Genomic DNA, 12,146 nt, shown 5'->3' with positions numbered 1-12,146 from the left:
TAAATTGAAAGGAATATGAGTGTTCATATGTTTTCTTCTCTGTATCTATACTTGTTAACCTTGAGAGTGATATCTGAGCTATCACTATGACTTTCCCATGATCATGCTCAACTGTTGTATGCATAAAAAACCAATCTTACTTGCATCAAGCTTTTTTTCTTCTCATGAATCTTTGCTGCATATATATTTGTAAGATTAACTATTTTCCTCGTCTTAGTGTAAGTTCTAATTTGTTGGGATAAAGTCAACTAGTAATTGATGCATAACTAGGTTTGTGTGTTCCATAATCAGTTGAGATCTTCATACAAATGTGCAATACATCCATGTCCTTAGTCTTTGAGCCCCCTTGTTGATTTTTGAAAAGTCTGCATGCATCTATAGTTAACTTATCTCTCGTTGAAAGGATTTAGGCCTACTATTAAAACAAAATGATAGCTTTAGGAACCAAAGCATGGTCATTTCATACTTATATGCGGAGCTAAATTCATGTTGTGTTTGAATTTGTTTGATACACTGTTTTCATCTCCTTTTCTCCATTTGCATGATCAGTTTGGTTCTATAATGTGCAAAGTTCCCCTGCTTGTGTGATATCACTATTTCATTCATCCTGCCAATATATGTAGTTGATTGAATGTTACTAGTGTCCCTGCTTAGCTCTGTAACACCATGATCTGTCTTGAACCATGCTCTGTGCTTCTTCTTACTGTTAATCTAAAACTGAACCTGACTCTCTAACCTTATGAAGCTCTTTTGTTGATATTATCTGAATACCTTGACTTGCTAATACTGTTTTAAGCATGACCTTGTTGTGACCTTAGGAATCCTATGTTTAAATCTATGAGTTTGTTAAGTTCTATAACCTTGATAATATCTTTGTAATAATTGTTGACTATGACTGTTGGTTTGAATCTACTTTGATGTCTTCAAGGTACCAAGTAGTGTTACCAATACCTGTTTATGTTATGCCTTAGTGATTCATTCCTGCAATTGTGACTATGAAACCTCTTTGTATCTATGTGTATTCTGAACTTAGTCACTCTCCCCTTAGGTTTCCTTGATATAAAGTCCTCTAGTTAGTACTACATTAATATATATTCCCTTGTTCTATTAAAAGGAAAATATATATGTTGGGGTGGGTAACACTTTAGTATTTAGTTCGCATTAGAAGGGCCTCATTGGCTCTTAAACCCATACGTAAAACATATCGTTAGTGATTAAGGGTATTTGGGAGCGGAGTTCGACTTTAGGTTGGGCTGCCCTCCCCGACACAAGCATTACCTTGGGCCTTGAGTCCCTTGGGAACTTTGAAGTGTCGGGGGATCCAAAGGGAGCATGACCTTGAGTCGGGTTCCCTCCTTAGCTCTAAATTCATTGACACATCTAGTTCTTTAAGGGTTTAGTTTTTAATGACAATAAAAGGTTTCCAATATGAATTATTTGCTAAGTAAAGCCACCGCATTAATATATAATTTCCTCTACGATATTAATATTGTTTCTTGCTTTAACTGGCTATTTATTTATTTGTTATGCATATCGAAATATATTCTGTAGTTAGAATATGTTAAATTTATTGGATATATATCTAATGACCTTCTTATTATTCACATGTACGTTTGTGTGGGCCTCTGAGTTCTTGATGAACTCAGGCCCAATTCCAGCTATATTGCACCGCTTCGAGGGGTTCAAAGTCAGTTGTGTTTGCTCTTCTTTACTGTTGGGCCTATCTTCCTAAGGCGCAATCCTAGAGTCCAGTCCTCTTTCCTTCAACTCCTTTTATCATTATTACTGCCTCATTAATTTAATTCACTAGTTTAATGTTAGTTGTATTTATTATGTCTTTATTGTTGTTTATCTCTCTTGTATATAATACTCATATATTAGAACACATGCTTTTCTTTTTCTTAATGCTTTAGTATCATATGAACTTAATAAAGCTTCAAACAATATAGGATTTAAACAAAGACCTTAAGGTTTCAAAGTATATGTTGCACTCTTTTCCTTCGACCGGGTTTTTATCCCAAAAAGGATTTTACCAGTAAGGTTTTTAACGAGAAAAGGAAACTGGCTAATAGTAGATCCTTAAGTTCGCTAGTTGTAATCTGCTCGCTAATTACTATGTTTTTCACCCACCCTTCTTTTCTTCAAAAATTTTGAAATCTAGAACTTAGTGAAAAACAGCTCTATTTCTAAAGGGAAAATCAGATTTCAACTTCGTTTTCTCAAAAGAAAAATCAAAACTTCAGAAAATCACCACCTTTGGGGAATTTCCAGCAAATGTCCCTTTCTTTGAAAATCCTTCGAATCTAAGGAAAATTCTAGATATGCTTTCTCACAAACATTCTTTTAGACTTATGTAAATAACCATCTCCCAAATCAAAGTATTTTCATAAATCTATCTCTTTTATAAACTTATAAAATCCAGACCACTTATGCACCAATTTTAAAGCTCTTTTAACATCTTTTATGAACCCTTTCATAAATTCATATCCCTTTAAGACTCCGCATTCTTTATCATCCTTAGGTGTATAGTAAGAAACCTTCCTTATTACTAATCAAAGCATTTTACAAATAGGTTCCAAGCTTAGTCTAAATCCTATGGGGCTACCTCAGGTAGATTTTAAGGGGTGCCTAACACCTCCCCCTTAGAAGAACAAGAACCCTTACCCATAATCTCATCGGTTAGCAGACCAACAAAAATATGACTTATTAATTAAATAAGTACCCTAGTATACCTTCAAATATTAGGTGGAGACTCTTTTTCATCAACAACAGAGAAACCACAAGTTGAATCCTGTCTTGACTAGTGCAAAATAGGGAGCAAAACATGACGACTCTGCTGGGGATACTCCTAGGTTCTGACCTTAGCAGATTTAGATTAATTTGGCTTTTAGATTTATTTTTACATTGCTTTGATCTAAATTGCAATTTCATGCTTACATGCCTTATTTTCTCTTCACAATTATCTGCTCACTTTGCTATATTGCTGCTACACCCTTGCTTGTTACTGCTTTATATATACATTGTCATCACATTTCTTCCAATCGAGTCTTGGTCGTATACTATCACACACACTGGCATGCGAGGGTTATCTTTTACACCCCTCTGAACCTTCTTTTCAAAACTCTATAGTCTCAAAGAATGGCTTTGTCGGGTCAACTGACATAACTTCTCGCAGTTCTTAGTCCAATTCAAAATAGGAAACACTCTACTCTACTAAAATAAGTTATACCGCATAAACCCTAAGTGAGTTGGTCCCAGGTACCAACACACGATTAGGAAAACCACCCTGATGTCAACGGGTCATGTACCCAACGACATAATTTTTGTGGAAAGACCAACAAACTTGACAAGACACTTACGAATTCGAAGAAAACACTGACCCATATATTTTCTTCTACCCACCTAAAAAAAGGAAATCAACCAGAACATCCCCGAAATTAGCATGGTAATAGGAGCACCACATAAGCTGAAACAGTGGTGGAAGAATATTTGTCAGGATTACGGAGATGAAGTTCGGACGCACCTAGGGGCATTAACTGCATTGATGAACATTCGAGCAGACAAAGTGCTCACTCACATATTGATAGAATTTTGGGATCTAGCTAAAGTGGTCTTCAAATTTGCTGACTATGAGATGGTATCGACATTAGAGGAAGTCACAAGTTTTACGGAGCTGGCATTCAACAGAAAAAAGCCAATGCTGCCAGTTACTATGCCCGACTATCGATTCTTGGATGCTCTAGGTCTTACCAACAATATAAGTCTCAAAAGTATCTAGGATGGATGAGTAAGCCTCGACCATATGTTTGACAGGTTTGGGCACCGAGAAAGGTACAAGTGGTATTCATGGGAATTTCAATGCGACCAAGAGACATGGGAGAGACTTAGGCCTATCACTTTCGCAATGGCACTATTACGACTATTGGTCTTCCTACAGCGAAGGGGTCGCATCAACATCAACCTATCACCAGTAGTCCTGGTAACCTTCCACGGTAATCTTCAAGCTACTTTGGTGCTGATGGTGTTAGCCGAAATGCTTAGAGCCTTATTTGCATGTGCACGGGGATACGATTTTTTCAAACGATGCAATTTGTTGCTGTAGATTTGGGCTACTAAACAGTTCTTCCAGTGGGAGGCTATTGTCGACTACTTCTTAGGTGTTAGTAATATGATCCGCAGCCACAATAAAAGAATGAGGCACTGGATTTACCCACATGGGCAAGAAGAATGGAGGGAAACACTGACCAATCTAACAGGAGAATGGATCAACTAGAAACTCTCTTGGTTAGGTGGAAGAGAAATCTTGAGGAATCCCCAAATGTACTTCATTGAGTTGATCGGATTCGAAGGCATTTGATAGTAGCCTATAGTATGCGATGCAGATGCTATTTATGCTCTAAGTTAACCATATTTTATTGATTTTTTAAGTGCTAAATGATAACAAAATGCTCTAATTGCGGTTTTTATGCTTTGCAGGAGCTACTCCGAGTTAGGAGGAGGATATAGAGTGTTTTAGGGTCAAATATGTAGATACAAGACCAATCGAGAAGAGCCCGGATAAAAACGAGCAAGAAAAGGCGAAGAAAAACTGGGCAACAGTCCACCGTGACCGCAGTAGGGTCGCGATTGGACGCGGTGGAAAAAAGGCGCAAAACAGGATAGTTTAAAATGACCGCGGTTTGACCGCGGTTGGCCCACGACCATGGTCGATCTGGAGAAGGCCGAGAAAGTCCAGGGGCTAAAGTGTAAAGCATGGGAAACTTATCCTAACCGTATATAAACTCAACAAACTTGCCCAAGTCAAGGTTAAGCTTGTTTTGAGACTCAACTGGAGGCAAGAACAAGTGTGAGAAGATCAAGACACCATTAGAGTTTTTCATTCTTCTTCCTATTATCATTATTTTGTGAATTATGAATTGACGAGACCAATGTGAATAGGATTTTTCTGCTTGTACTCAGTCAAATTCTAGTATAGTTTATGATATCATCCCACATAGATTGGTTAATCTAGGCTACAGACTTTTAATATTTTTACTACTATTTGAGAGAACCAAATTGATTAAAGGTGAGTTTTAAAACTTGTTAATTAATTAAAGCAAAGCAAACAATTTCTGAAAGATTTATAATTTAAAAGAGTTGGGAATCGTTGAATTCACTTGATAATATTATTACAATAAAATCTCAATTTCTACATGTATTTCTCTAAAGAATAATTGATTATTGCTAATACAATTATATTTGTTCACTAAGAAAAAGTCAATTAATAGCACTCCGTGAGGTTATGTAATTAATTGAGTTAAAACTAATGAAGATCAAACCGAAATATTTTCTTGCTTGAATTGTGCTAAAAGGTAGTAAAAACTTCGTGAGAATGTTTTTACTAAAAATTAGTAATCTTGCCTACAACAATTCCTCCGTGAGAATTAAAACTGAGACAAACAAGATTACAGATTTGAAATAAGAGTTTTACAAAAAATTATTCTCACTCTACTATTTTATTCATTGGTTATTATATATTAATTTTGCTCCGTGAGAATTACAAAATTAATACAAGAATATGTTAAATAAAATATATAGAAGTGATAATAATGATTAGTTAGAAATCATTATTTCAGCACAATTTGAATTATACAATAAAAATTTCAAGCCAAGGATGTATTAAAACTGAAATAATATTATAAAATATATATCACGCTTCATCAACTATCCCAACAAAAGAGATTACTCCATTATGGAGTATTTAAATCTCACAACAAAAAGGAATTCTAGAGTATTTTCAATGCTCTTAGAAAACCCAAAAACTAATAAGAATAAAATAAAAAATAGTTAAAGAAAGAAGTTAAGACTAAAGTTTAGATAAAAGTAGTTCTCTTCCTCCTCCTCCTCCTCTTCCGATGCCAATATTGTATTCTATTTATAGTCAAATCTTGCAAGCATTAAATGATTAGACATGTCCAAGAAATGAACCTAGATGTGTCCGAGGAGTGAGCTTGGATGTGTCCGAGGAGTGAGCTTGGATACGTCTGAAGAGTGAGCTTGGACACGTCTCAAGAATGAGCCTGGATGTGTCCGAGGAGTGAGCTTGGATGTGTCCAAGCTTCAATTATAGGCTTCCGTTTCCCATTTCAATTCTTGTGCTTGCTATAGCAGACTTTCATCGAGAATTTTGTCTTTTCCTTCTGTTATTTATAATCTTTTTTTCTGCAAAAATAGTTAGAAAGAGGTAAAATACGAAATATAATTTAAGTATATTATTTAAAGTAGAATATTAATAATATATAATAAGTAAATATTTTATATTCATCAAATTCCCCCATGCTTGAATCATTGCTCGTTGAGGAGAATAACTTTATTAGTAATTATTGTTTCTTGTAATGTGAAAAATTAAAAAAATAAAAATTCACATAAAGTTCAACGCCATAAAGAGGCTAAAAAAAAATTAAACAAAGAAAGCCTAATTTTTAAAAATCAATGTTGTCTGAAATTTCGCCTCGATAGACATTTGGGGCAAGTTCTAGCTAAATTATATTGATTCTACTTGTTTGTGATCATAATGCTTCTCAATTTCAACAATTTCTCATATTTGGAGATACTCACCCTTTGCCTTCATAAAAATATAAATCACAAACTTGAAAGTTAGATGGCATAAATGAAAAAATTATGTTCAACGGTATGTAAATTTTATCTTAACACTTTAAAACCGTACAACAACAATACTTACGAATAAAGGATGATTATAAACTAAAGAAAATTAGTTATGCATAGATAAATATATTAGAAAATCCTATATATATATAAGGGAGGCCGTCTATAAACTTAGCTTTCCAATGCTCATATTTATCTCGGGTAGTTCCATAACCCTACTCATAAAAGTATCTTTATACCATCTAAATTCACTAAGGGTCTTACATCTAAGCCCATTAAGTAAGGTTCTGATGGTCTCATGATTTGAGGTAAATCTACCATTGAAATGCTCTAAAATTGTAAGGATAAGGGTATACACTGCATCTTCTCTACCCTTAACTAGAGCCATACCTATATTATTAACACCCTCGTCTACGGCTGTAGCATTAATAATGAAAGCCTTTTCTTCAACAGATAAATAATTATCCCACCAGCCACGAAGTTGGCCAGTAAAACCTGCAATAATCATTTTGCAAATAGTTCTATTCGTATTTTTAACACTTTTGCAGATAGTCGAATACATAAGCATTCTATGTACGAGAATGGTTAATTGTCTATCAGTTAAACCATCAAGATTCCATTCATAAATTTCGGAACCGCTATAAGACGTATTAGTCTGATTCCAGTCACGTTCCTCAATCAACACATCTTGAGGAGTAGGACGGGGATAATAGTAAGTTTGCATCCTAGGTTTGTCAGCATACCTACTATTGGGTTTAACTATACCTTTGAGTTTATTAAACTCTGACCATGTCTCAGTTTTATAATCAGAAACGGTCTCAATTCTATCATGGTTAATATGCAAGAGAAATTAGTTCTTCAATATAGATATGAATCCGTTTAGCCGGACATAGTCACGGCTGGGGAGAGAAACAAAGTAATTAAATACTTATAAAAATTAAAATAAACAAATACCTTTAAGGCCGGGATGCAAGGCCCTGAAGATGGTGAACTGAACTTCGAAACTTTATTTACTTCCACTGATTTACAAAATGAAGAAGCTAAGAAGCTAAAAGTCTTTACAAGAGAGAAAGAGAGAGTTCTGAGAGAGAGGGGTTTTACAATCTGATGCTCTTCAAATGAAGAGCTCCTCTATTTAAAGAAAGAAAAAGGAAACATAAAAAAATTTTAAATAGTAAATTGGGTCCCACATCTAGGTCCCTATACAGTGTTTCTACTGTTGGGAATAGCGTATCTGGGTCCCTTATACAGTGTTTCTACTGTTGGGAACAGTGTATCTACTAATGTGTGGGGTCTTTGGCGGCTTTAGTCAAAGTCCTCTTCTGTCTAAATCGTTCATTTGTTGGAGGAATTTTTCCACATTTTCTTTCTCTTTTTCAGATAATATTATTTCTGGCTGCATCGGCTGTGAATCTTCTTCCGCGATATCATCGCCACTTGTTTCACTGTGCATTGATGTGTTTGATCTTTCACATTGATTCAAAGTTTGAAGTAAATTTCTTTTTACTTCTTCAAGATATTTATTTACTAATTCGGTTTTATCTCCGTCTTGAACAGAGATTCTTCGAGCAATATGTTTGACGGAGCTGTCATCAAATATTTTCTTCTGTGGAGTGGATGAGTATACTTGGATTTGTGTTTTAATAGAATCCAATAATTCTTGTCCATATAATATTTTTGTTTTGGGATCATTCTTCATCAATTTGTCCCAAAAATTGTTGTAAAATACCCTATATAAGCAAGAGATTTGTTCCTCTGTAAAACCTAATTCAGGAGTCCATTTATGAATCCATGGGATAGAGAATTCAATAAAGAAGAAAATTTGATTAATTTTTTCTAGGCAACAGATATGATCTGCGTGATATAACTCGGTTAGGAATGGTGAAATTTTTGCCCATTATTTGTATAACTTAAGGAATGGCTCAGGCAGGATTTTCGTTGTGGGACCGTGGTATGACCACCAATTTAAAAATCAGTTGGGGATAGGTCTTGTAAATGCCTTTGCACATACTTTAATAAACCAAGTATGTTTATGCCTCTCATTGTTATAATAAAGCACTCTATCAAATGCTTGGATATAATCCCAATAAGTAAAACTCATAGGTGATTTATTAAGGCTTATATGCCTTTCTTTCATTGTTGAAATCCCCCATTCTTCAACAGATATAATCTGTTTGATAATGATTTTTAAGAAGTTATAAATGTTCTCATTTGTGTTATAACCCGAAAAGTGCTGGAATTCTGCACTACCTGTACTGATTAGAATAGTCTCATAATAAGTGCGGGTTTTATATGATTCACCCAGGTAGTATAATCCATTAATCAGATATCTCTGGAATATCTTCCATGGTTCATATTTTTGCTGAATCTCAGAGTTTTCTAGGAGAAATATTATTTCTTTCTTTGGTAATTTTTCGTAAGACTTAATATCATTGTTGTCTTCTTCTCTAGCGATTGAAGCAAATGTATTACTTTACTTTTTGGAAGCCAAATATGCCTGTAGATGACCATATAATGGATCATCTTCTGGAATATCATCCAGATGTATAGACGGACCTGATGAAGAATCTTCTTTATGAAAAATCTTTGAGTTTATTAAACTCCTTTTCCCTGCTTGTATCACTGGAGAATTTGATGAGGATCCGTATGACGATCCTTGAGAATATGATCTACTAGGGGAAGATCTTCCCCTACCTCTGCCTCTGGTGGCCCATGAAGGGTCCATTCTGCACAAATAACAAGTCAATTTATTCTGAGAAGCAATAATCCAGCATATCATCCCTAATAATTTTAGTATAGGTATGAATTCCTAACAATTTCAATATGATTATGATTTTTAATCCGGTTATCAACGATATCTTCAATTATCAAATCAATTATGAGACTTTGTAGATCTCGATTTAATCTAACCACTTTAAGGATAGTAATTAATAATTCTTCTTCTAGAAAGGTCATATAAAAATTCATAATTAATCAAGGTATTCTCGGGATAAGAAATCCAGAAGGGAATTATCAATTCCTTTTTTGTATTGAATTTCAAAATCAAAAGGCGCTAGCTGAGCTTGCCATCTAGCAAATATTAACTTAGACGCATCATGTTTGAAATCTTTGTCAAACATATATTTAACAGATTGAGCATCAGTTTTTATTAAAAACTTTTGATTATATAAATCGTCTTGAAATTTTAAAACACATTTTACAATAGTCAACATTTCATGAGCTACAGTAGCATATTTCTTCTGGCTTCGGTCCATTTACCAGAGTGAAATCTTATCAGGTATTCACTCTTATTGTTGGGATTCACTTGTTTTAAAATCCCACTGTAGCCAACGTTGGACGCATCAGTCTCGATAATTTTTTGCCATGTAGGATTAGCAAGAGTTAAGAAAGGTAAAGACTTAACACGCTGTTTAATACTTTTGACTAACGCAGTATGCAGGTCAGTCCAAGGCTGTTTATGATCCTTTTTCAGCCTGATACCAACTTGTCACGACCCAAATCCCCCCCCCCCCATCGGGAGTCGTGATGGCGCCTACTGTCGGAGCTAGGCAAGCCAACCTTAACATACCTTTTTAACTAATTTTCAACAAGATAATAATAAAATAATAAATTCAAGCGGAAGTCTTAATTTAATAATAAATGAACGAAAATGCGGAAAAAATTAACATCATCCTCTACCCAAGATCTAGTGTCACAATGCTCACGGGCTACTATAAGATACTACAAATAAGAGTTTAAAAGAAAATACATAAGGAGTCTGTTTTGATACAATGAAAACAAACAGGAATGAAATAGATGAGACTCAGGGCCCACGCACGCCAGCGAACTACCTAGGAGTCTCTGGACTGAAGGCACGATCCCAATCTACTGCTACTGCGGTCCATAAGCTACTCCCGAATCTATGTACAAAAAGGGCACAGAAGTGTAGCATCAGCACAACCGACCCCATGTGCTGGTAAGTGCCTGGCCTAACCCCGACGAGGTAGTGACGAGGCTAGACCGGACCTACCACAATTAACCTGTACAGATATATGTGCAACAACGGAAATATATACAAAATTTAAACAGATAATAGGAAGGGGACATGCTGTAGGGTGTAACCATTTGGATATAAGACCAACGAATAGAGAGATGGAAACTGAATAATTAACATCTATGAAAGAGAGCAAGTGAAATCAACAACTGCACGGCACCAACCTTCGTGCTTTTACTCTCAATTTTCACCAAAACTGTCAAATATAGTGCACGGCATCACCCTTCGTGCTTTTCCTCACATAACTTTCACATCAAGGCACGGAATAACCCTTTGGGCTCAAATAATTAGAGACATGGCACGGAAAGACCCTTCGTGCATAATTATCAAAACATGGCACGGAAAGACCCTTCGTGCATAATTATCAAAACATGGCACGGAAAGACCCTTCGTGCATAATTATCAAAACATGGCACGGAAAGACCCTTCGTGCATAATTATCAAAACATGGCACGGAAAGACCCTTCGTGCATAATTATCAAAACATGGCACGGAAAGACCCTTCGTGCATAATTATCAAAACACCCAATCAACAGTCACAACCAATCGGGGAAGGGAATATACAACAAGATTAAACATTCCAGCAAGGGAGAACAAATCAACAATAAGTCCCGGCAAGGAAAAAAAATACCACACTTCCTTCTTTAACTCATCTGCTTCTCAACTATCACTTCATAATTATATTAGCAAGTAATTAGCTCGACTGTTTCACTTCTTTCGAATTTAAAAGCAACTACGACTCACGGTCATGCTAGACTCCGGTGCATAGATAACCGTCACCATGCCTATACACCGTACTCCACAGTTGACACGTAGCAAATAACATCCAAATCCTAATCCCTCAAGCCAAAGTTAGAACAAACACTTACCTCGAGTGCTCCAAACTCAACTCACGCTTCTAGTATAGCTTTACCTCTTGATTCCACCACCAATCCGCTCAAATCTAGTCATAAGTTACTTAATCATATTAATAATTACTAAATGAATCACTCCCCCTGCATGAAAATAAATTTTACAAGGTTTTTCCCAAAATGGTCAAAAATACCCCCGGACCCAAGTGGTCGAAACTCGAGGTTCGGACCAAAACCCGGTTACCCATTCCCCCATGAATCCAAATATATGAGTTGTTTTGAAATCGAACCCCAAATTGAGGTCCAACTCCTCAATTTGTAGAAAACTTAGGTTCTACCCAAAACACCCAATTTCACCCATGAAAATCTTTGATTTAACGTTGAAATCATGTTAAAGAGATGTTAAGAAATGAAGAAAATGAGTTAGAAATCACTTACCAATCGTTTTGAAGAAGAAACGTTGTTTGAAAAATCGCCTCTTAGGTTTTGGGTTTTTGAAAAGTGAAAAATGACTGAGATTTTCCGGACTTGTATACCTTTCTGAGGACCTGGCGCGGACCGCACAAGAATGTGTTGCGGCCGCGCCGAGTGGGAGAAAAATTGGGGCTTCTCTGACC

Source organism: Nicotiana tabacum, chromosome 8 (genome assembly GCF_000715075.1).
Source record: "Nicotiana tabacum cultivar K326 chromosome 8, ASM71507v2, whole genome shotgun sequence".
In the NCBI taxonomy this organism is placed as follows: Eukaryota; Viridiplantae; Streptophyta; class Magnoliopsida; order Solanales; family Solanaceae; genus Nicotiana; species Nicotiana tabacum.
The sequence above is the reverse complement of the archived record's forward strand: the minus strand, read 5'-3'. Positions refer to the sequence as shown.